The sequence below is a fragment of the Acinonyx jubatus genome, chromosome B1 (genome assembly GCF_027475565.1).
Source record: "Acinonyx jubatus isolate Ajub_Pintada_27869175 chromosome B1, VMU_Ajub_asm_v1.0, whole genome shotgun sequence".
Classification (NCBI taxonomy): domain Eukaryota; kingdom Metazoa; phylum Chordata; class Mammalia; order Carnivora; family Felidae; genus Acinonyx; species Acinonyx jubatus.
The window spans coordinates 44,955,856-44,982,270 of NC_069382.1; positions in this window are offsets into that span (position 1 = coordinate 44,955,856).

A 26,415-nucleotide genomic window follows, 5' to 3' on the forward strand; every position below is an offset into this window, starting at 1 on the left:
TAAACATAGGGGAAGGGAAGGAAAAATAAGATAAAAACAGAGAGGGAGGCAAACCATTAAGAGACAAATACAGAGAACAAACTGAGGGTTGCTGGAGGGGAGGCAGGTGGGGGGGATGAGGTAAATGGGTGATGGGCAAAATAAGTCAGAGAAAGATAAATATCACATGATTTCACTCATATGTGAAATTTAAGAGTCACAATAGATGAACATAGATGAAGGAAAGGAAAAATATGTAAATACACAGAGGGAAGCAAACCATAAGAGACTCTTAAACACAGAGAACAAATTGAGGGTTGATGGGGGTGGGGAACATGGGTGATGGGTATTAAGGAGGGCACTTGTTGGGATGAGCACTGGGTGTTACATGTAAGTGATGAATCACTGGGTTCTACTCCTGAAACCAACACTACACTGTATGTTAACTAACTTGAACTTAAACAAATACATTTTTTAAAAAGCAATATTGATGACATATTGCTCATAAGAAACTATGCAAGCTAGAAACGATAGAGGAACATTTTTAAATATTTAAAGAAAAAAAAAACCTGTCAACCTAGAGGTTTTTTTTTAATCCAGTGAAAACATTTTTTAAAAATGAAAGTGAAATACTTTCAGACAAATAAAAGCTGGGAAAAGCCATTCCCAGCAGACTTGCTCTACATGAAATGTTAAAGAAAGTTTTTCAGGCAGAATCACATACACAAAGCAATGGATAATGCTGGTAACAAAAATGAGCTGAGTAAATATATATTTTTCTCCTTGCAAAATCTCTTTAAACAATAATTGTCTGCTTAGAGCCAACATAATAAAAATAGGCCAGGTTTATAACATGCAAAAATAAAATACTTGACAATAGGACAAAGTATAGAAGAAGGAAAAATATATACTTCTCAAAGGTTCTTATATTATTTGCAAAATGCTACAATATTATTTGAAAGGCTGTGTTTGGAAGAAAGACCTTTCCTCTACCAACTTAGGTGCAGTGGTTGGGGGCCTACAAGTTAACTGGCAATAGATTAACAGGAGAAAAGACAAAGTTCACTTACATATATGCGTGGGAGTATCAGGCTGAAGGTGGGGTTTATATGCAAACCTAATATGGAAAAGGAAAGAGGGAGGAAGGAATTCTATGGGGAAAAAAGGGGATTTCAGTAAGAACAACTAGCAGGTATGACAGTTTGTGATGACATTTGTTTATGCAACATCGCAGTGTAACCCATGAATCACCCACCTGGCTGTGAAGCTTCCTTAACTCAACTCTCTGAAGGGAAGTCAAAAAAGACTACTTTTGCCTTTGCTATCCTTCAGGTATGATAAGTTAAAAAATGTAAATTGTGAATCATAAAGCAACAATGAAAAAGTAAAACAGTATATCTAGTAAGTCAACAGTGGAAATAAAACCACACAAATCACTCAATTGTTCCAACAGAAGATAGCACAGAGGGAAAAGAAAAAGAAAGGCCAATGGACAAATAGAAAACCAGGGCAGTATGGTAGCTATGAAAAAGTGTGAATTACAGAAAATTATAAATTAGACTCATCAAAATTAAAAAAAATAATTTGAAAGCCATTGTCAAAGAATTTTCTTTTTTGAGAGAGAGAATGTGCACACATGCGAATCAGGGAGGGGTAGAGGGAGAAGGAGAGAGAATCTTTTTTTAAAAATGTTTATTATAGTTTATTTTGCCAGAAAGAGAGAGAGCGCAAGCAAGGGAGGTGTGCAGAGAGAGGGAGAGAGAGAATCTTAAGCAGGCTCTACTCTCAGCATGGAGCCAGATGCAGGGCTCAATCCCATGACCCTGGGATCATGACCTGAGCTGAAATCAGGAGTCAGTTGCTTAAACGATGGAGCCACTCAGGCGACCCCATTGTCAAAAGAATTAAAGGGCAAACCCCAGACTAGAAGAGAATATTTATAAAACATATCTGATAAAAGATTTATATCCAAAATGCCCAAAGAACTTTTACAACTCAATAATAATGCCAACAACCCAAATTTTAAAATAGGCTAAAGATTTGAATAGATCTATTACCAGTAAAGATATACAAATGACAAAAAGCACACAGAAAGTTCATCATTACTCTTCATCAAGAAAATAAAAGTTAACTCAAATGCGTAAAGCAATAGGGACATTTGGGTGGCTCAGAGAGTTGAGCGTCTGACTCATGATTTCGACAGGGGTCATGATCCCAGGGTCATGGGCTTGAGCCCCAAGTCTGGCTGGGTACTGAACTTTGACCCTGCTTAATATTTTCTCTCTCTCTCTCCCTGTCCTCCCACTCATGCTTTCTCACTTTCTCTCTCTCTCTCAAATTAATATATATGTATATATATTTAAAAAATAAAGCAATAGAAGTGAAACCAAAATGAGGTACTACTACACACTGCTTAGAATGGCTAAATACCAGTAAGGTATAAGGAGCAATTGGTGTTCTCACATGTGGTTGATGGGAATGCAAACTAGCAAAGCCATTTTGGAAAACGGTTTGGTGGTTTTGTGCTGATGTAAGCATACCCATACCCATTCAACACAGCAACCACACCCCCATGAAATTAACCCAGAGAAATGAAGACATATATCCACATAGATCTGTGTGTTCAAAGTAGATTGGTTCAAGTTTATCTATTTTGTGAGAGAGGATGAGCAGGGGAGGGACAGAGAGAGAGGGAAGGAGAGAGAGTGTCAAGCAGGCTCCCACTGTCAGCACAGAGCCAACTCCAGGGCTCAAACTCACAAACGGTGAGATCATGACCTGAGCCCAAAATCAACAGTCAGATGCTTAATGGTCTGAGCCACCCAGGGGCCCTGATTCAAAGTAGATTTCAAAAAGCCACAAAAGCTGGAAACAATCTAAACAATGCAAATCCCCATCAAGTGTTGAATGGATAAACTGATTGTGGTATAACCATACAATAGACCAAAAATTCAGTAATAAGAAGTAATGAACTACTGATACATTCAACAACATGGATGAATCCAAAAGCATTATTCTAAATTAGAGAAGATAGGGATAGAATTTACATGCATCACGATTCCATTTACATAAAATGCTGGAAAGTTAAAACCTAGTAGCAGAAGGTAGACTCATGGTTGCCAGGGTGATGACCTAGGAGGAAGCCATTGACTGCACCCGACACTAGGGGACATTTTTAGACAGAAGGAACTTTTCTGTATCTAGATGGTGGTGATGCTTACATGCCTGAAGCAGTTCTCAAACTCATCATTTTTATGGCATGTAGATTTTATCCCCATAAAACTATTTATTTCAACGATCAAAATCAAGCATTTCTTATGTTCCAGACCTTGTGCTAGATAGCGGAAATAAATAAATAAATAAATAAATAAATAAATAACAAATCAACCACCAACTACAGTCGCTTCGTTTATTATCTAGTCAAAGAGATAGACAATAAATTTGGTAATTGCCACATAATATGGTATGTAATATAACAGCTATATCACAGGGTTCTAAAGAAACAGAATACTATAGAGTTGGGAGAAATGACCAGCTGAGTGGTTAAGAATGGCAAAGCATGTATCCATACTTCAGCACCCTACTAAATTCCTATCTTCCACTAATACATCCCATATAAAGTCAAATAAATTTGTGTATCAGAACTTTGAAAATTTTGGAAACAAGATGGACATATTTAAATTGAAATTCTTAAGAGAATACTCTATTTTTTTTGCATGCATCTCTTCTCTTACACTTATTTTGACTTCATTTTTGTGAATTTAACGTAGATACAGTAGACCACACATATCTTATTTGTACCACATGACACAGTTTTACATATATGTATTTCCTCATAACTACCTAGATCAAGATTTAGTACATTCTTCAATATTTATTCTTTTTTAAGGGTCCTCCATTGCTGGTTGATTATTTATTGGCATTTTGGAATTTGAGATAGAGGGCAAAGCTGTCACTCCATGGAAAAACTGTAGGGGGATCAAAATTGTCATTGCTACTTACAGGAATTGTTCAGTATGATCAATTTTGACTCCGTCAGCTTCATTATAAAGATAGCTAATTTAGGCAACATTTGTAAGCACTCCCAGGGTGAAGCATGTCTTTCCAAAGAGAGGTAAATATCAATATTCTGCCCTTGGGAAAGCTATTGGAATTTTAAAGTCATTTCACTACAGATAGAAAATCATAATTTCCAATAGAAGCATGTTGAACCCTGAATAAGATAGGTGCCTACTAGCAAGTTCTCTGTGCTTGTGTGTTAAAAAAAAAACAAAAAGAAAAAAGAAAAAAAAAAACCTTTGTGAATTGACCTTAAAATGCACTTTAATCTATGGCAATAATCTATGGTTATCCACTTGAAATAATAATTAATGCTAATGAAATTGATAATTAGGAGCCATTCTCAATTTTAATTAGACATACAAGTATTCTAATTAACCAGTTTTGGACTTTGTCTTAAAGTTGAAGGTCTTCTATTCCTTGACAGATGATAAGGACAGCTCAGGGGAAAAACCAACTATATCCTCCTTGAATTAGACTACAGATCTGATGGCTCCCAACTATTGTGTCCTGTCTGTGTAGTGATTGGAGAGAAAAGTCCCTCCCTGGGAAAATGGAATCCATTTTTGGAAAGAGGGATACAGAGCCCTAGGCAGATCCACATAGCGTTATCTGGCACCTTCTCTTAACAGTTCCAAATGTTCCACTGTGAGAACTTTTTCAGGACTTTTCTGGTACTAGCTCTTACCTGAAAGTATTTCTGCCCTCAATCTCAAGCTCACAGTGGATGAGAACAGGGTATGTACGAAGGTCTGAGCAAGTGATGAAATATGACACTAGAAAGGCAGATGGAGGAGTGAGCCATAAATGTCCTCAGCTTCAGGTTGTCCCCTTTCCTACCCTCCATGAATCAAAACTGTTTTGAGATTCTCGATCTTTCTTAATCTTGCCCTATTAGTGGAACATCAATGGTTTGTTTGCAGACACATTGTTCCAGTGAAGCAACATTTTACAAGATGCTTTCTAGGAGTGAGTGATGAGAATTACGAGGCCTTTCTAGCTTTAGCAGGACAGTGTTTCTGGACCACCTGGCCTTTTGCCCTCCTTCAGATCATCGATCTGGGTAATCGTCCATTCTATCGCCATACAATACAGAGCTTACTAAGGAAGCTGGAATGTCTCAGTATCTGGAGGGCAAGCAGGTGACATTGAGGAGGGCACATCTATCACAGGGAGAACAGCTTGTTTAACTGGGCTCATTCTGAAAGCATCTACCGACAACATACTCTGCCCTTTAATGGCTAGGGAAACTGAAGTACAGAATAGGTTACTGTTTCCCTTAGAATCTCAGCAGATTTCTCTGAGTTCACTTGGACTCTGTCAGGACATGAAGGCTACTTTGCTGCTGGGACTCTATACTGCTATCATTCCAGTATCTCTGCCTCGTTGACTGGAAGATTATAGTCTCAGTGCCCATCTCCAAAGACAGAAGCCTGTGGTTGCAAACATTCCAGGCTCTGACGATCCCTACTGCATTTGTCACTCTTATGATGCACACCATTAGAATGAGACAGGTTTGTTTGTTTCATTTTCAAACAAAATAGAAGGCTATGGCTTGTTGCCCAGTCTACTCATTTAAGGACCCAACAGATCACTGAACATTATTTTTGCAAGACAGAATTTCAAAGTGCCCCAGAGCACTGGCACTGTAGGAGATTGGGTAATGGTCTCTGAAAGCTTTTGCTTTCTGTTAAATGGAATATTTATTTGCAATAATTCAGAATAAACATTTTGTTTGCAATCATTTTTGACTTACAGAAAAGTTGCAAAGATAGGGCTGAGTCCCTGTATACGCACCCAATTGCAATTTCTCCGGCTGTGATCTTACATTACTGCAGTACATTTGTCCAAACTAAGGAACTAATGCAGATACATTAACTCAACGCCAGATTTTATTTTAATACTAGCAGTTTTTCCATCGATATCATTTTTTGTTTCCCTGTCCCAGGATCCAATTGTGGATCAGCCCCCTTCCCATCTCATGTGAGGTCTTTTCTAGAATTTGCCTTCTGGTATCAGTATTTTCTTCCCAATAATTCTTTTGATCTGCCTTTTGGTACTAAGTTCCTTTGGTACTAAATCCCTGAGCTCCACATCATGTGTTGTTTTGTTCCTCTCGACAGCGACCACACCTCACACTTACTGCTCTGGATCAAACCAAAAAAGAGTAGGAGGGTGATGGGTTCACAGAGATGCCCTTCATTGGTTTTACCAAGGACACACTAGAGGTAAGCTCAGTCTTCTTTCATTCTCTCTTCCTTTCTTTACTTTTTCTGAGTAAAAACATTTAGGTCAAATTTATCTGAACTAAGAAACAGCTGAATATCCCCTGGAATCAACAGAATATTTCCACCGCATCCACAGTGAAACAGACAAAACTTTCATCAACGCCTCTGACAGGCCAAAGATTCTCTCCTTTGTGCATTTGTAAGGTCATTCTTAGGCTTCAGCCTTTAAGAAAAAGGCCCTTGAGACCTCAAAGAATAACAGAAAGGGCATTATTCCTTGGTCTGGGAAGTTGTAATGCATCACAATAGATTCTGTTTGCAAAACCATTCTTGCTAGCACAAGCTCACCAAATATACTGCTCGGGTGTTGTGTCATTATTATTTTTTTAATGTTTATTTTTGAGAGAGAGAGAGAATGAGAGAGAGAGAGAGAAAGAGAGAGAGTGCATTCTTGTGCACACATGCTCCAGCGGGGGTGGGGCAAAGAAGAGAGGGAGACAGAGTACCAGAAGTGGGCTATGTGCTCTCAGTGGAGAGCCCAGTGAGGGGCTCAAACTCATGAACCACGTGATCATGACCTTAGCCAAATCAGATGCTTAACACACTGAGCCATGCAGGTGCCCCAAGTGTTGTCTCTAAAGATTAGTAAGCAGAGACATTTGGTTGCTCTTTAAAAAAAAAAATGCCTTTGAACCTGAAGTTTTCCTCCTCTCCAACCAATGTCAGTTCACAGTAGCTCTGTGTATCAATGCATGTAAAAAGAAGGAAGGCAATGATTTCTGAGAATAGCCACACCTGAGCTCATGGGGTGGGGAGGAAATTGTGATGTATATTTTAGCATATTTAATTCACTTATTTCCTGAGTGAAAGAAAGGGCAAAAGGCAGAAGGAAATTACAGAAGGTGTTTTTTTATTTTTTTTTAATTTTTAATATCCACTGCCTAGAGAATTATTACAAGGCTGCACTGTTAGACAATTACATGGACAAAACACTCAGTTAAAACTATTACTTTGAATATGATAATGGACTCTTTTAGTTTGGATTGAGTTTGGGTTTTATACTGCTTCACAGTAAATCTTCATGATTTTGGATTCCACTAACAGGATTCCAAAATTTTATGTATGGGTTGGGTTGAAGTTTCATCGATACTATTGTGAAAAGATGCTTTTCTTAGTACATTAACATTGTGAACAAAAGACTCAAGTGCAAAGGCTGAATCCTATCAAGAACAGCTGCTTTCCAATAGTGAGGGTGTTCAACCGATAGGGGTACAATCATGAAAATGTTTTGTTTATCTACTGTTATCAATTCTGCTCTGCTGACTTCCCACTCCAATTTCTTGACGAATAGAAGGTTTATGAACATGAAGTCTTATTTTGTAATCTTCAATTATGTTTGTTTATTAAAACAGTAGTTCTAGGGGTTCCCAGGTGGCTCTGTAGGTTAAGCGTCCAACTCTTTATTTTTTAATGTTTATTTATTTATTTTGAGAGAGAGAGAGAGAGAGAGAGGGAGAATGAACGGGGGAGGGACAGAAAGAGGGAGAGGGAGAATCCCAAGCAGGCTGTGCATTGTCACCACAGAGCCCATCATGGAGTTTGAGCACATGAGCCAAACCATGAGATCATGACTGGAGCCAAAGTCAAGAGTCGACGATTAATCTACTGAGCCACCCAGGCATCCCAAGCTTCCAACTCTTGATTATGGCTCTGGTCATGATCTCATGACCATGAGATCTAGTCCTTCATTTGGAGTGTGGAGCCTACTTGGATTCTCTCTCTCACTTTCTCTCTCTCTCTCTCTCTCCCTACCTCCCTCTGCCCCTCCTTTGTTCACATGCATGCACTTTGTTGAAATAAAAAGAAAAAGAAAACAGTAGTTCTATTCATTTAAGACAGCACTATTATCATAACTGATTCAAAAAAACACACCCCTTCAGACTCCTATAGCAAGAGGATGAACTGGTGTGGCCAGTGACCTCCTGGAAGAAGTTTGTGCTCTCCCGTGCTGTCTGTCTGATGCATGCATCACACGTACCCAACCACAACCCCCTTCTCTTGCTTCCTTTCTTGCTCAAGCACTCCCTGGCCTCCTGGTTATCCCATCCCCAGTGTATGATAGCACCAAGCTAGCCAGTGACTGAACAGATGTCAAAGCATGAACAAAATGTCAGACCCCCTTTTGGCAGAGCCTCAGGTTATAAAGAGATTCTCTTGTGGATTCTCTGCTTTGGCTGCTTTCCATAATAGGTGCATTAATTGAAAAGTGCTTATATGTACACTTAGCTCTCAATCCACGTTGCCATTTAACTTATTAATTTGTGCAGCACATCAATTGTTTCTGAGAAGAAAAGTAGATATATAATTTTATTTTTATGTATATTTTTAAATGTTTATTTATTTACTTTTGAGAGACAGAGAGAGAAAGAGGAGGGGAGGGGCAGAGAGAGAGGAAGACAGAATCCCAAGCAGGCTCTTCATTGTCAGTGCAGGGCCCAACACGGGGCTCGAACCCATGAACCATGAGGTGATGACCTGAACCTAAATCAAGAGTTGGCCATTGACTGAGCCACTCAGGTGCCCCAGATATATATTTTTAAATTATTCATGGAGTAAACCAAAAAAGTCACTGTTAATATCCACATGAGGTATTAGCCTAAAACCATCAGCTATGCTGTTTGCTTTGTCTTATCTATTGCAGGAATGTAGCAAGTTGAAATGAATGGTGTTCCACTCATGAAAATAGCGATGACAGTGGTGAGGATGAAACTATGTTCTAGGGCTGATTTAATCTTCCTCTCAATCCCATATGCCCCAAGAAGTGAGAAGTAAGAGCATCCACTGGAACTTTCTCAGGACATCCTAGATATTCTATTCCCTTTATTCTAAAGGTGTTTGATCTCAAGACAAAAGCAGAGAACTGAAGTCTGACATCTTGCTCCTTGTGCTCCTTCCCCACTTCCCCTCTCACTACTAGACATTTTTTACCTCTTCCTCCTTTACCTCCGGTTCTATCAGATTTTTCTCTTCTCTAATTATAGACCTTTTAAAAAAATATATTGTTATCCATTCCCTTGGGTCGACAATCTTCATGCCCTAGCTTTAATGGTGGGAACAAAACAGAGGAAAGAAAAACATGAATTGGTAATCAGTAAAATACTTCCAAAAATTGTCCTCACTACAGAAATATTAGGGTGTAAGTTCATGGCATGATGATGTTCCGGACTATTATCACCAATTTCCATGACTATGCTTTCATGAAATTGGAGCATGTGGCTGCTGTTCATGCTTCAGGCCTTTTCCAACATGACCTGTAAGCTCAGTTTTCATACCAATGATGATTGTGTTTTATTGCTTCTTTATCTGACAGCCACCCTGCTATGTAAATCAATGTTTTCTAATCGTTACTTCATTTAAGAGGTAATAAAGTAGCCCACACAGGAAACACAAGGCTACAGGCTACACTCTCAGAACTGCTATAAACTACCGTATAGCTAAGCAATTGGGAAGAGAGCTGGTAACCTGGACATAAAGGTTGCATAATGTTTGAGTGGAATTCACTTGGCCATATTTCAGTACTGCCAATGGGAAAGAAAAACAAAAAAGTTGGTGAGTAGTTTGAAAGTGTGCTATTACAAAATTAGAAAGTGTATGTTTCTAATAGAATTACGTTCCACCCCTTCTCAAAGTTTATAAGTTTACCACACATAAATGAGAATTGACTATATTAACATAGATCTAAAAAGTTCTCAGCTCTAATTCGTTTCCTATGAACTTTAATAAATGGCACTTAGATGCTGATGTGCAGGCTTTAGAAGGGAATTGACACTCCATTTATATTCCCAATTACATATGATTCTCCGTAAAGAGAAGTCTGCCATCTTTAAACAAGCTCTCAGCTTTGGGAGGGAAAATCATGGAGAATGCACAGAAGAAGATAGTGACTCGTTGGGTGAATTGTGCAGTGTGACACCTGAGGGCTTAGCCGTAACGTAATTCTCCTAAATGCATAGAGTCTTTATTTTGAAAATCCAGATTATCATGATGAGTTTGGTCTAAATTAGGGAAGGTTGATGATATCTTTTAAAATAGGTTTCTTTAGGCACCAATATTTCTTATAATCTAACCTCAGAGTTCAAAGTTGATCTTTTTAAAGTGAGCTAAAGAGATACCGTCTAGACAACAGCAGAGATGTATAAAAGTGATCCAAATTCTCTGGACCTTAATTTCCTCAGGGTTAAAATGGCCAAATTATGGTAAGAGCCCAAATGTACATCAACTGATGAATGGATTAAGATGATGGAATACTACTCACCAATGAAAAAGAATTAAATCTTGCCATTTGCAACAATGTGGATGGAACTGGAGGGTATTATGCCAAGCAAAATATGTCAGTCAGAGAAAGACAGATAATCACATGATCTCACTCTTATGTGGAATTTGAGAAACTTCACAGATGATCATAGGGGATCATAGGGGAAAGAAAGGGGAAAAAAGATAAAAACAGACAGGGAGGCAAACCATAAGAGACTTTTAAATACAGAGAACAAACTGAGGGTTGACAGGGATGGGGAAATGGATAATGGGCACTAAGGAGGGCACCTGTTGGGATGAGCACTAGGTGTTATATATAAGTGATGAACTGGTTCTACTCTGGGGGCCAGGACTACACTGTATGTTAACTAACTTGAGAATGAAAATAAAATAAAGTAAAAACTAAAATTGGGGAGAGAGAGAAGTGAGGTCTCCATCTTTTTCTTGTCTCAAAAAGCAACCGAGCTGGATTTTGGGCACTATTTCTCCGACCTATTTCCTTCATGAGCAAAATGAGGACACGGGTCAATTGAAAACAGTGGTCTGATATGCGTATGTCTTGATGATTTCTCTTCTGCTTCTATTCCTCCCTTGAGAATGAAAAGGTTTTACCAAAGGTTGGAGCAGCCCCATGGGAGTAGCTCCACAGAGGAACCCAGGGGCCAGAAGTACCAGGACAACTTTTTTCATGTGTTCATTCTGGATGGGAGGGAAACTTAAGTTTAAATGAAATTTAAGCTCCCTAGGATTAAACAATAGAACTTCTCACTCTATGAGGAGACTCCAGAGAGAAGTGTCATTCTCTGGGAGCAACTTATCCTTGACAGATACCTTTTAAACAGTGATGCCATTAATGAATGGCAAAAAAGAGCTCAGGGATGGCTCCCACCGCGTTCATGAGTGGCACCAACAGCTTATGGAGATATTTGTGGAAAATCCGGGTTCAGATGCACCTGACTGGTACTTTAGAAAAATTTTAATGTTTATTTTTGAGAGAGAGAGAGAGAGAGTGAGAGAGGTTGGCAGAGAGAAGGAGGGAGACACAGAATCCGAAGCAGGTTCCAGGCTCTGAGCTGTCAGCACAGAGCCCGACGTGGGGCTCGAACTCATGAACCACGAGATCATGACCTGAGCCACAGTCAGACGTTTAACTGACTGAGCCACCCAGGCGCCCCTGAGCGGTATTCTTTTGCTCCACTTTCCATTGTCCAGGAGCTTGAATATGTTATGTGTTTTGTTTTGTTTTGCTTTGTTTTGTTTTTGAGCTCAATTTTTTCATCAGTAAAATGAAGAGGCAGGTGATGGCTAAGGATCCTCCCAACCAAGCCAGTAGTCTCATCATTACGGACCCCACTGTTACTTTCACCCTTTCTTTGACTAACACACCCAACTCCATGGAGGGTCAAGTGATGACATCAGGCAGACTGGGTTCTCAAGCAGGAAAAGGAATGTGCATTTCGACCACAAAAACGGTCTCTGGTGAAGTAAAACGTTTTTGGCTACCACGCCAGCCATTACAACACAAAACCCTAAGAGTTCCAAAGGGGTAAAACATAACCATGTGAGCAGTACCCCAGCATGTAACACACACACACACACACACACACACACACACACATACACATACACACACACACACACACACACTCGCACACACACACACACACACACACACATGCTGCACAAATACAACTACTTTTGGACAAGGTGAATTTGAAACGTTAAAGGGCTGCCCTTGAGGATATTTTCAAATTGATGTTACGTGTCAGTACTTATAACAATTTGGATTACAGAAACAAAGTGAAAATCTGCAAAGTTTAAACAACTCAAAACAAACACTGAAATTCAGATTAGTGTTGGGAATTTCAAAAACATTTGATACTTCTTACAAAGATCTTACTGTCTTAACTAGTTTGGACCTTTTTGTACAATCTAATAAAGATACGTAGACTTTTTTTTAAAAGCAAATAAAAAACATGGAGACAATGTCAAGGTAAATTAAAGCTACTCTTACTCCATTTGTGACCAATTCTGAGTCCATGCAGTATGATTTAGCAATTTTACCAAAAAAAAGTATTAACTCAAAACAAAATAGGGGCACCTGGCCGGCTCAGTCAGTTAAGCATCTGAATCTTGGTTTCAGCTCAGGTCATGATCTCATATTTTGTGAATTCGAGCCCTGCGTGGGGTTCTGTGTTGACAACCTGGAGCCTGCTTTTGGGATTCTCTCTCTCCCTTTCTGCCCTTTTCTCTCTCTCTCTCTCTCTCAAAATAAATAAATAAACTTAAAAAAAAATTTAGTGACAAGAGATGTCATGAAAGAAAGAATAAACTGATAAACAAATATGTGCCTTAAATACCCCTTTTATCTTTCCAACAAAATACAGTTGGCTTTCCAAATCAGTTGGGAAGTGCTTTCCTTTTTCATATTTCTTTTCTTGCTCTCGTCTTGTAGTTAAAGCAAGTGTCCTGCTTCGCTGGGCATCACATTTCAATCTCTCTGACATGATTGGCAAATATGGCTGCTGCTCTGAGATTTAGCCTTTTGCCAACCAGGTGGTGACGATTTCAGTAATATCCTCACATTTAAATAGATCTTATCTCCCAAGGCCCCTGACAGCTCCTCACTTACTCATCCTTGCAACACTTCAGGAGAGAAGACAGAGTTTGGCTAATCATGCCCTGGAGTAGAGAAATCAGAGATCCATATGGATAAAGAGTTGACAGGGGAAGACAGCACAATGGAATGTCACAAAGCAAATCCACCACAAGGAATCAGAAATGCTGAAATATTTTCAAGGTCGAATTATACTTCTAAATATATTCTCTCTAGGATCCTCTTTCTATTCATAATCATTTAGGAATGGAAAGGGAGATTCACATTATACCATTTTTTATTTGGAGGATTGATTTGTGGGAGAGTATCTGAGAAGCCCTTCCCCCTTCTTGAGTTTCTGCCTCCAAAGAAACTGGCAGATCCATTTCTGCTAACACAGACCTAGCCTGGTTTAACTCTTGAAGTAATGCTGGTATCTGGATTTGCAGAAAGTTTATACCTCACAAACTGCTACTTGCTGGAATGAGCTACTCAAATGCCAAAGGACTATGAACAAATTTGCTTACTTATTTTTTTCCAAATGTTTATTTTTGAGAGAGAGAGCGCGCAGGGCAGGGGCAGAGAGAGAGAGGAGGGTAGAGGATCCAGAGTGGGGTCTGGACTGACAGCAGCGAGTCCGACATGGAGCTCGAACTCACGAACCGTGGTATCATGACCTGAGCTGAAGCTGCATGCTCAACTGACTGAGCTACCAGGCGCCCCTAATTTGCTTACTTTTTCTGATACTTCCAGTTAATTATAGTTATTGAGTATAGGGTATTGGTACCCAATTACTGTAATGCAAAAATATGAATAGACTTATAACGTGAGAGTATGCACTATGCATCGAAATATTTTACATTTGCTTATTTGGGGGGGGGGATGTGGTTATTAAGGATTAAAAGACTGTACTTGTAGAAAAAATAAGACTTTCATTCCTGAGTGAGGATTTTTTTCTACTTGTTTATCAGGGGAAAAGATAATCATGATCATTTTTTCCCCTACGTAATCAACATGTATTGAGAGATCTGTGTTTGATGCCAGGGAAACTGATGAAGGCAGTGTGGGACGTGAGATTTTCCAGCATCTTCTATCATGAGCCATGCTATAACAAATGGGTTTCTTCTGGCCCAAACTCACAAAGGAATAATATTTCAACACCCAGCCATAGAACAATAAAAAGCTATGGGGCGCCTGGGTGGCTCAGTCCGTTGGGCGTCTTGACTTTGGCTCAGGTCATGAGCTTGCGGTCCATGAGTTCAAGCCCTGCACCGGGCTCTGTGCTGACAGCTCGGAGCCTGGAGTCTGCTTCAGATTCTGTGTCTCCCTCTCTCTCTGCCCTTCCCCTTGCACATACTCTGTCTGTCTCTCTCTCTCTCAAAAAATGAACAAACATTAAAAAATTTTCAAAAAGAACAATATAAAACCAATATGTAAAATCTAGTCTAACCATGTCATTTTTAAAATATATAAATAAACTTTTTATGTTAGATAGTGTTAAATTTACAGAAAAGATACAAGGATAGTACAGAGCATTCCCATATACCCCACACCGAATTTTTCCTATTAACTTTTTATATTATTATGGTACATTTGTCACAAATAATAAACTAATACTGATACATTATTATTCACTAAATTTATTCTTTATTTGGATTTCATTAACATTTCTCTAACTGCCTTTTTCCGGTGTGGGATCCCATCCCACATACCACATTTCAGTTAGCTGTTATGTCTTCTTAGGCTTCTCTTGGCTATGACAGTTTCTCAGACTTTCCTTGTTTTTCATGGCCCTGGCAGTTTTGAGGAATTTTGGTGAGGTAGATTGTAGTATGTCTCTCAGCTTGGGCTTGTCTGATGTTTCCCTCATGGTCAGGCTTGGGTTACAAAGTTTGGGCAGAAAGACTACAAAAGTAAAGTGTCCTGTCATCATAACACACCAAGGATGCAGGCTACCAATATTATTATCACTGATGATCTGGGTCCTAACTTCCATTGTCTGACAGGTTTCTCTACTGTAAAGTGACTTTTTTTTTTTTTTTAGAGAGAGAGCAAGCATATGTGTGTGCCCAATCAGGGGAGGGACAGAGAAATGATAGAATCCCAAGCAGGCTCCACACTCTCAGTGCACAGCCTGACTCTCGGGGCTCGATCTCACAAACCGCAAGATCATCACCTGAGCCAAAATCAAGAGTCAGATGCTTAACCGACTGAGTCGCCCAGGCTTCTCTTTCCTGTAAAGATACTTGTTTTGTTCTACTTTCCAGGCTATACTCTTTGAGAGCATGTCACAGAGTGTAGCTCTCATTTAAGGAGTGAGGAGTTATGTTCCACTTCCTTGGGGGAGTGGGGGAGTCGAACGTATACCAATTATTTAGAATTATTTCTGTATGGAAGATTTGCCTTTTACCCCTTATTTACTTACTTATTTATTTATATCCATATGAATTCTTGGATGGTGTTTTATATTTTGGATCATACTTTGAGTTATAATCCAATACCATATTTATATACTTTGTTGCTCAAGTTTTCTAGCTTTACCATTGGGAGCTCTTTCGGTTGGCTCCTGTGTCCTGGCATATTGTTTTGGGAGCTCTTTCCCACTTTCTGACACTGCAAGACATTCCAGGCTCATCTGGTATAATCCCTGCCTCAGTCCTCCTATCAGACTTTTTCTTTGTAAGCAGCCCTAGCTCCTTTTATTGGAGAATGATATTAGAAATGAAGATTTGGGGATATCTGAGTGGCTCAGCCGGTTGAGTGTCAGACTTTGGCTCAGGTCATGATCTAGAGTTTTGTGAGTTCGAGCCCTTCATCAGGCTCTGTGCTGACAGTGTGAAGCCTGCTTGGGATTCTCTCTCTCTCTCTCTCTCTCTCTCTGTCTCTCTCTTTCTACCCCTCCCCTGCTCATGCACATGCTCCCTCCATCTCTCTCTCTTTCTCAAAATAAATCAGTAAACTTAAAAAAAACAAAAGAAACAGAAACAAAGATATGAGCATGGGCAAACGTGATTTTACAGACTACATAACTGAAGCTCAAAGAAATTAAGGGATTTGCTCAAGGTCCAAAGGTGACAAGTTGCAAAGCTAACACTGGGACACACTTATCTTGACACCCAGGTCACTGATCTGGCCATTACACCACATTCTTTCCTGTCACACTCTAGGACATGCAGCCCTCATGAGCATATAAATGAAAAACTGTGTCCTATGTCCCTATAATCTAGACATTCTGAGTGTCCTGCAATTACATGCACTGTTATTTATGGAGGACTTTGAAGTCTTGCCACGGAAGAGATGATAAAAGCCTAAGAAATACGGTCATCTCAATAAGGACAAAGGGAAAAATGAAGGGCCATTACCCTATGTAAGGTAAGGTTCAAGTTACACTGAGACTATCGGGTGTGTCTTTTTATGCTTGGAATATCTGCTGTGGGATATATTTGTGTGCATGGCCTATCACTTCCAAGATCCTTATCATTTTGTCACAACCTTTTAGACATGTGTCCTTAAAGCCATGCAGAGCCAGAGCACAAGGAACTCTTGTAGCTAGAAATTTGAAATCTGTTGTAAAATAATGAGGAGTAACACAGGTTGTTCCTTTTGGGAAGTGACAAATAGCACATTTCCCTGTGGTCTTTGAGATGGACAGAATTAAGTGATCAATTAGTACCTAAAGCACATTAAAACCCTTGACAGTGTTCTTTGGTGCCAGAGGGCAAGCATAGTATACATCCCCTATCATCTTATTATATATATATTATTTAGCCCAATTTTCTACTTTAAAGATCAGTGGATCATTTTAATATTAATGCCTTAGGCTTTCTTCTTTTTTTATTTATACAAGATGTATTTCCAGCAGAGTCCATGCATTTGTAGTGGGAAATACTAATCACTACGGCTGGTTATTACCAAGGTTATTTGAGCCATTATGGGTGATGCAAAGAGGAATAAGTCCCAGATCCTGAAGATAAAATTGTACCCTAACATATGTTTTACTGATGACCTCTGTAGCTCCCAGTACAATGTAGCATACACAATAAGCATTATGCAAGCAATCATTGTTTGATAAATTAGTAGTCAGTCCATATAATATTGGGCTTTTATATTTTTCACTAGTAGTTGTTTCATTAAAGTATTTACGTCATAACTGGTCAGCATCGCAAATTCTGTGTCAGAAAAGGTTTTGAGGGAAAAGCCAAGATGGCGGAACAGGATGGAAGTTGTTTGTGTCTCGCGTCCATGAAATACAGCCAGACCAACACTAAACCATCTTACACACCTAGAAAACTGATTGGAGGATTAAGACAACAATCTGCACAACCTGAACCACAGAATTCAGCAGGTACATGGTGTGGAGAGGTGAACTTGGGGAGCAAGAAGCTGCTGAGGGTAGGGAACTGCCTTTGTGGGAAGAGAGAGTAGACACTGGGGAGTGGGGGAGAATATGGGAAAAGCACCCGTCCCCAAAAGCAGCTGGAGAGAAAGTGGAAAATTGGAAACAGCTGCACAGACTAAACTAAAAAGGGAGAAAGGAGAGGGTTTAAATTCCATTAAGACTGTAAACAAGGGAAGCACAAAGGCTGCCACTCTGCATCTTGATAACTGGCGATGCTCTGGTGGGAAGGGCGAATCCCCAGGAACAGAGTGAGGTCTGGGAGGTTCTCTGGCCACACAGAGAAAAGTGGTTCCACTGCTGGAAGGACATTTGGTAGAAACTGTTGAAGCCACCTGGTCCCAGCAGATCCTGGAAGACAGCCACATTCGCTGGTGCTGGGGCAAGGTCGTTAAGGGTGAAGCCTGGTGACAGATGTGTGTTGTGATTTTCCATAATCCCTGAAACGCTGCTGCTACACTGTCTCACGAACATTTTCTGGGGTGGGCTGGCACCTGGCCGTAGTCTCGGGGTACCGGCAGCAGCAGGGTCCAGCAGGCGTTCCTGGGTGCAACTGACATTTGGCCATTGCTCATTCGGCCATTGCTCGGTGAGACCCTCCCACAGAGGGGCGGAACAGGTCAAAGCTGCAGTCCTTTGGAAGTAAGGGGCCAGGGAAAACAGCCGCATCTGAAACAAAAGTCAGGAGAGAGGTACTGCCTGGAGCCTGGTCACGGAGAGTGAAAAAAGTGGGGAATGGACAAACGTTGAAGACAGAGGACACGTGTGCAATTGCTGATCCGGGAGAGCAGACTGGGTAGCTGGGTGGCTCCATTTTCATCCCTCCTGCACATGCACATACACACCTACGAGCACCACAACACTCCACCCCAGTGACTAGCATTGCCATCTAGTGGAGAGCGGAGCCGCTACACTAAGCCCTGCCCAACTGGGCCAACTTTGCTCTTCAAGAACACAAGTCTCACCACCAGCTTAGTTTATGGACTATAAAGCACTACATAGACTGACTTCTAGGGGAAAACGAAGTAATTTCAGTCCTACTTCAATCTGTTAGCAGGTTCATCTATTCAATTTTCTTTCTTTTTTTTCTTTTACTCTTTTACACTTCTTTTTCTTGAATATGGAAAGAGAAAAAATTCATTTTTATTTTCAATTTTTATTAAAAATATTTTTCTTTAATTTTTACTACTGTATTTTTTACTTTTGTGTAAATTTTTTCAAATTCTATTTGACTTCTATCATTTTATTTTAGTCTACCTCAGTGTATTCACCTTTACAAATTTTCAAACAATTTCCTTTTTACTTGTTACTTTTTCTTTTTTCTATTTTTCATTTCTTTTCTTTTTCTTGAATGCAGAAAGAGAAAAATTTCATTTTTACTTTCAATTTCTATTAAAAATAATTTATTTATTTTTTTACTATAATTTTTGCCTTTATGTAAATTTTTCAAACTCTATTTTGCTTCCATCATTTTATTTTAAGTCTACTACCATGTATTCACTTTTTCAAATTTTCAAACTATTTCCTTTTTTTCTTTCTTTTTACATCTTTTTTTCTCTTTTTTGATTCTTTTCTTTTTTCTTGAATACAGAAAAAGAATAAATTCATATTTATTTTTATTAAAAATATTTTATTTTTTCTACTATATTCTTTACTTTTGTGTATACTTTTTCAAATTCTATTTTACCCCATCATCGCATCTTAGTCTACTTCAGTTATTCATTTTTTCAAATTCTCAAACGATTTCCTTCCCCCCCCCTTTTTTTCTCTAATGCGTCAAACCACTTTCAACACCCAGACCAAAACACACCTAAGATCTAGCATCATTTATTCGATTTGTGTATGTGTGTGTTTAACTTTTAATTTCAATATTTTTTAATTTTAACTTTTTTTAGTTTAAATTTTTCTACCTCATTAATTCCTTTTCTCCCTTCAAAATGAAAAAAAGAAGGAATTCACCCCAAAAGAAAGAGTACGAAAAAACGACACCTAGGGATTTACCCAACAAATATAGAAGCCAGATGTCTGAACCAGAATTTAGAATCATGATAATAAGAATACTAGCTGGAGTCGAAAACAGATTAGAATCCCTTTCTGAAGAGATAAAAGAAGTAAAAAAATAGCCAGAATGAAATTAAAAATGCTATAATTGAGCTGCAATCACGGATGGACACAGCAGCAGCAAGGATGGATGAAGCAGAACAGAGAATCAGCAATATAGAGGACAAACTTATAGAGAATAATGAAGCAGAAAAAAAGAGGGAGGTTAAGGCAAAAGAGCTCAATTTAAGAATTAGAGAAATCAGTGACTCAAAAAAGGAACAACATCAGAATCATAGGGGTCCCAGAAGAGGAAGAGAGAGAGAAATAGGGGTAGAAGGGTTATGTGAGCAAATCATAGCGGAAAACTTTCCTAACCTGGGGAAAGACACAGACATCAAAATCCAGGAAGCACAGAGGACCCCCATTAGATTCAACAAAAACCGACCATGAACAAGGCATATCATAGTCAAATTCACAAAATATGCAGGCAAGGAGACAATCATGAAAGCAGCAAGGGAAAAAAGTCCCTAACCTACAAGGGAAGACAGATCAGGTTGCAGCAGACCTATCCGTGGAAACTCGGCAGGCCAGGAAAGAGTGGCAGGATATATTCAGTGTGCTGAATCAGAAAAATTGCAACGAAGAATTCTTTATCCAGCAAGGCTGTCATTCAAAATAGAAGGAGAGATAAAAAGTTTCCCAGACAAACAAAAATTAAAGGAGTTTGTGGCCACTAAACCAGCCCCGCAAGAAATCTTAAGGGAGGCTCTCTGAGGAAAGAAAAGATGAAAATATAACATATATATATATATATATATATATATATATATATATACATATATATATATATATACATATATATATATATATATATATCAAAAGCAACAAAAGATTAGAAAGGACCAGAGAACACCACTAGAAACTCCTACTCTACAAGCATCATAATGGCAGTAAGTTCATATCTTTCAGTACTCACTCTAAACGTCAATGGACTCAATGCTCCAATCAAAAGACATAGGGTAACAGAATGGATAAGAAAACAAGATCCATCTATATGCTATTTACAAGAGACCCACTTTAGACCTAAAGACACCTTCAGATTGAAAACAGGGGGTGGAGAACCATCTATCATGTTAATGGTCAACAAAAGAAAGCTGGAGTAGACATACTTATATCAGAAAACTTAGACTTTAAAATAAAGACTATTAAGAGATGCAGGGCATTATATCATAATCAAGGGGTCTATCCACCAAGAAGACCTAACAATTGTAAACATTTATGTGCCAAATATGGCAGCACCCAAATATATAAATCCATTAATCACAAACATAAAGAAATTTATCACTAGTAATACCATAATAGTAGGAGACTTCAACACCCCACTCACAACAATGGACAGATCATCTAATAAAAAAATCAACAAGGAAACAATCGCTTTGAATGACACACTGGACCAGATTTCTTAACAGATATATTCAGAACATTTCATCCTCAAGCAGCAGAGTATACATTCTTCCCCAGTGCACATGGAACGTTCTCCAGATTAGACCATATACTGGGAAACAAATCAGCCCTAAGTAAGTACAAAAAGCTCGAGATCATACCGTGCATATTTTCAGACCACAAACACTATGAAACTCGAAATCAACCACAAGAAAAAATTTGGAAAGGTAGCAAATACTGGAGAGTGAAGAATATCCTACTAAAGAGTGAATGGACTAACCAAGCAGTTAAAGAAGAAATTAAAAAGTATATGAAAGTCAATGAAAATGATAACACCACAACCCAAAACCTCTGGGACGCAGCAAAGGCTGTCATAAGAGGAAAGTATATAGCAATCCAGGCCTTCCTAAAGAAGGAAGAAAAGATCTCAGATACACAACCTAACCTTATGCCTTAAGGAGTTGGAAAAAGAACAGCAAAAAAAACCCCAAACCAGCAGAAGACAGTCAACAATAAAGATTAGAGCAGAAATTAATGCTATCAAAAACAAAAAACAAAACAAAACAAACAAACAAAAAACAGTAGAACAGACCAATGAAGCCAGAAGCTGGTTCTTTGAAAGAATTAATAAAATTGAGAAACCACTAGCCAGTTTGATCAAAAAGAAAAAGGAAAGGACCCAAATAAGTAAAATCAAGAATGAAAGAGAAGAGATCACAACCAACACAGCAGAAGTAAAAACAATGATAAGAGAATATTATGAGCAATTATATGCCAATAAAATGGGCAATCTGGAAGAAATGGAGATATTCCTAGAAACATATACACTACTCAAACTGAAACAGGAAGAAACAGAAAATTTGAACAGACCCATAACCAGTAAGGAAATCGAATTTGTAATAAAAAATCTGCCAAAAAACAAGAGTCCAGGGCCAGATGGCTTTCCAGGGGAATTCTACCAAACATTTAAGGAAGAGTTAACACCTATTCTCTTGAAGCTGTTCCAAAAAATAGAAGCAGAAGGAAAACTTCCAAACTCTGTGAAGCCAGCATTACCTTGATTCCAAAACCAGACAGCGATTAAAAAGAACTATAGACCAATTTCCCTGATGAACATGGATGCAAAAATCCTCAACAAGATATTAGCCAACCAGATCCAACAATACATTAAAAAATTATTTGCCACGTCAGAGTGGGATTTATACCTGGGATGCAGGGCTGGTTCAATATCTGCAAAACAATTAACGTGATTCATCACATCAATAAAAGAAAGGACAAGAACCATATGATCCTCTCAATAGATGCAGAGAAAGCATTTGACAAAATACAGCATCCTTTCTTGATAAAAACCCTCAAGAAAGTAGGGATAGAAGGAGCATACCTCGAGATCATAAAAGCCATATATGAATGACCCAACACTAATATCATCCTCAATGGGGAAAAACTGAGAGCTTTCCCCCTAAGGTCAGGAACAAGACAGGGATGTCCATTCTCACCACTGTTATTCAACATAGTATTGGGAAGTCTTAGCCTCTGCAATCAGACAACACAAAGAAATAAAAGGCATCTAACTTGGGCCAGGAGGAGTTCAAACTTTCACTCTTTGCAGATGACATGATACTGTATATGGAAAACCCAAAAGATTCCACCAAAAAACTGCTAGAACTGATTCATGAATTCAGCAAAGTGGCAGGATATAAAATCAATGCACAGAAATCGGTTGCATTCCTATACACCAACAATGAAGAGACAGAAAGAGAAATCAAGGAATCGATCCCGTTTATAGTTGCACAAAAAAACCATAAAATACCTAGGAATAAATCTAACCAAAGAGATGAAATATCTATACACTGAAACTATAGAAAGTTTATGAGAGAAATTGAAGAAGACACAAAAAAATGGAAAAAGAGTCCATGCTCCTGGATAGGAAGAACAAATATTGTTAAAATATCGATACTACCCAAAACAATCTACATATTCAATGCAATCCCTATCAAAGTAATACCAGCATTCTTCACAGAGCTAGAACAAATAATCCTAAAATTTGTATGGAACCAGAAAAGACCCTGAATAGCCAAAGTGATCTTGAAAAAGACAACCAAAGCAGGAGGCATCACAATCCCAGACTTCAAGCTATACTACAAAGCTGTAATCATCAAGGCAGTACAGTACAGGCACAAGAACAGACACTCAGATCAATGGGACAGAAAAGAGAACCCAGAAATGGACCCACAAACGTATGGCCAACTAATCTTTGACAAAGCAGGAAAGAGTATCCAATGGAATAAAGACAGTCTCTTCAGCAAGTGGTGCTGGGAAAACTGGACAGTGACTGCGAAGAATGAACCTGGACCACTTTCTTACACCATACACGAAAATAAACTCAAAATGGATGAAATACCTCAATGTAAGACAGGAAGCCATCAAAATCCTTGAGGAGAAAGCAGGCAAAAACCTTTTTGATCCTGGCCGCAGCAACTTCTTAGTCAACATGTCTCTGGAGGCAAGGGAAACAAATGCAAAAATGAATTACAGGGACCTCATCCAAATAATAAGTTTCTGCACCGCAAAGGAAGCAATCAGCAAAACTAAAAGGCAACCAACAGAATGGGAGAAGATATTTGTAAATGACCTATCAGATAAAAGGTTAGAATCCAAAATGTATAAAGAACTTATCAACCTCAACACCTAAAAAACAAATAATCCAGTGAAGAAATGGGCAAAAGACACGAATAGACACTTCTCCAAGGACGACATCCAGATGGCCAAGTGACGCATGAAAAAATGCTCCACATCACTCATCATCTGGGAAATACAAATCAAAACCACAATGAGATACCACCTGACACCTGGCAGGATGGCTAACATTAACAACTCAGGCAACAACTGATGTTGATGAGGATGCGGAGAAAGAGGATCTCTTTTTGCATTGTTGGTGGCAATGCAAGCTGGTGCAGCCACTCTGGAAAACAGTATGGATTTTCCTCAAAAAACTAAAAATAGAACTACCCTATGACTCAGCAATTCCACTACTAGGCATTTATCCACGGGATACAGGTGTGCTGTGTCAAAGGGACACATGCACCCCAATGTTTATAGCAGCACTATCAACAATAGCCAAAGTATGGAAAGAGCCCAAATGTCCATGGTTGGATGAATGGATAAAGAAGATGTGGTATATATATACAATGGAGTGTTACTCAACAATCAAAAAGAATGAAATCTTGCCATTTGCAACCACATGGATGGAACTGGAGGGTATTACGCTAAGTGAAATTAGTCAGAGAAAGACAAAAATCATATGACTTCACTCATATGAGGACTTTAAGAGACAAAACAGATGAACATAAAGGAAGGGAAGCAAAAAGAATATAAAAACAAGGAGGGGGACAAAACAGAAGAGACTCATAAATATGGAGAACAAACAGAGGGTTACTGGAGGGGGTGTGGGAGGGGGGATGGGCTAAAGGGGCAAGGGGCACTAAAGAAACTACTCCTGAAATCATTGTTTCACTATATGCTCACTAATTTGGATGTAAATTTTAAAAAATTTAAAAAAAGGTTTATTTTTTAAGTGTATTTATATTGAGAGAGAGGGAGAGATCATTTGCACACATATAAGTGAGGAACGGACAGAGAGAGATGGGGAGAGAGAGAATCCTAAACAGGGTCCACACTCTGAGTGCAGAGACTGAGGGGGGCGGGGCTTGAACTCATAAACCCTGAGATCATGACGTGAACCAAAATCAAGAGTTGGTCACATAACCACCTGGGCCCCCAAGTGCCCCTAGCGAAGAAAGCTTTTAACGACTATCTCCTCATGTCTGTCTACACTTTTGGTAATAAGCCCTGTAAAATAGCAAGTGAGCCCATACTACATGAAGGCTTCCTTTCTTATTTGTCTTATAAGTGATAAGTGTTACTGAGGTCGCATTTTCCTGAATGCTACACCTATTGGTCAGATTGTTCCCAGTAGCGAAGAGCGTAAACACTCAGGCTTCATTTCTTGTTTTTTTCTTAAAATGGGGACTATATTTTAAATACACATCTTTTAGCAGCAATTTCTGGCAATTTTAATTTTGGCATACAAAAAAAAAAAGAATTCGATATACTTTTGAAATGTATGCACATTGTTCCAATTCCAAAATGTCAGAGTTTTTTACTTTTTTATCAGCTTGAATTTTATTTTAAATCTGCATTTTTATGTGTGATTTCAATTAATGCAAATATATGACATTTATACCAATTACTCGTCCTGTAGCAATCAGCCAGTTGCTAGTACCAAATGTTTACTGCAGGCAAAGCCTCTCACTCAGTAGTAAGAATAATTGCACTTTTACTTACGTTTATATTGGCTTCTCAATATCTGTCTATGTATGTAATTTATTAGAGCACTATCTGAAGGAATATGGTCAGAGATAAGAGTTAAGACTTTTTAAATAATAAGTCATTCTATATGGGTTTGTACTAAATAAAGCTAATTGATGTTAAAGGCAATATCTTCAAACAGCTTGTTAAGGGATTTTTAGACCCCCAAATACACATATTTCTTCTTTTTTCCTGATTCTTATAAATTGAACACATTTATATACTATCCAAAGCAATTTATCCCCAATCCCAAATGGACGAGGATCGTTGTTACTTTTATAGCCCTTTCAAGTCTGTCCACAACCTTCTTAACGAGCGGCTGAGTTTGACAGTAGCAGATGTCCATGAAGACATTGAAGGAACTTTTCCAGCTTGTCTGCATAAGCCTTCAGGCACTCCATATACCTGGAAAATCTGATCAGCATGTGTCCACACTGGCTGGTGTGTTTTGTTTAAAGGACATTGCATCTGACCACAGGTCTCTCACACTACCTGCTTTCTATCCTCAGAGGAAGAGAAGGTTCCTGAGTACTGATTTCTCACCGAAAAAACAAACACAAAAACAAGAAGCACAGACACTGAAAGTGGGCCATGCTTAACTTTATTCTTGAATTTTAGCAAGTTTTACCACTTCTTTGAATTCTTGCCTCATAATTTTTAGAATCCAAGTACACTGCTTTGGTTTTAGTTTAATTTCCATCTGAAAGTTCAAGTTGGTCCTGGCTTCCTATTTCTGTTAAGAACTTCTTTGGTAGAACAAATCCAGAAGAACATAACAAGATCCCCTAAACTTATCAAATTGAAATGAACCTATGAGAAAAGGGAAAGGCATTAGTGAAACTGAACTTAAAGTCAATCTCCCATATTCTAAAGCCCAGTGAGCGCTCAGCACACTAAAGGCTAAGCTGTGGTCTTTGGTTTGGTGTATTTTCATTCTCTGAACTGACATTTGGACTAACTTCACTGATCTTTAAAGATTTCATTTTCCT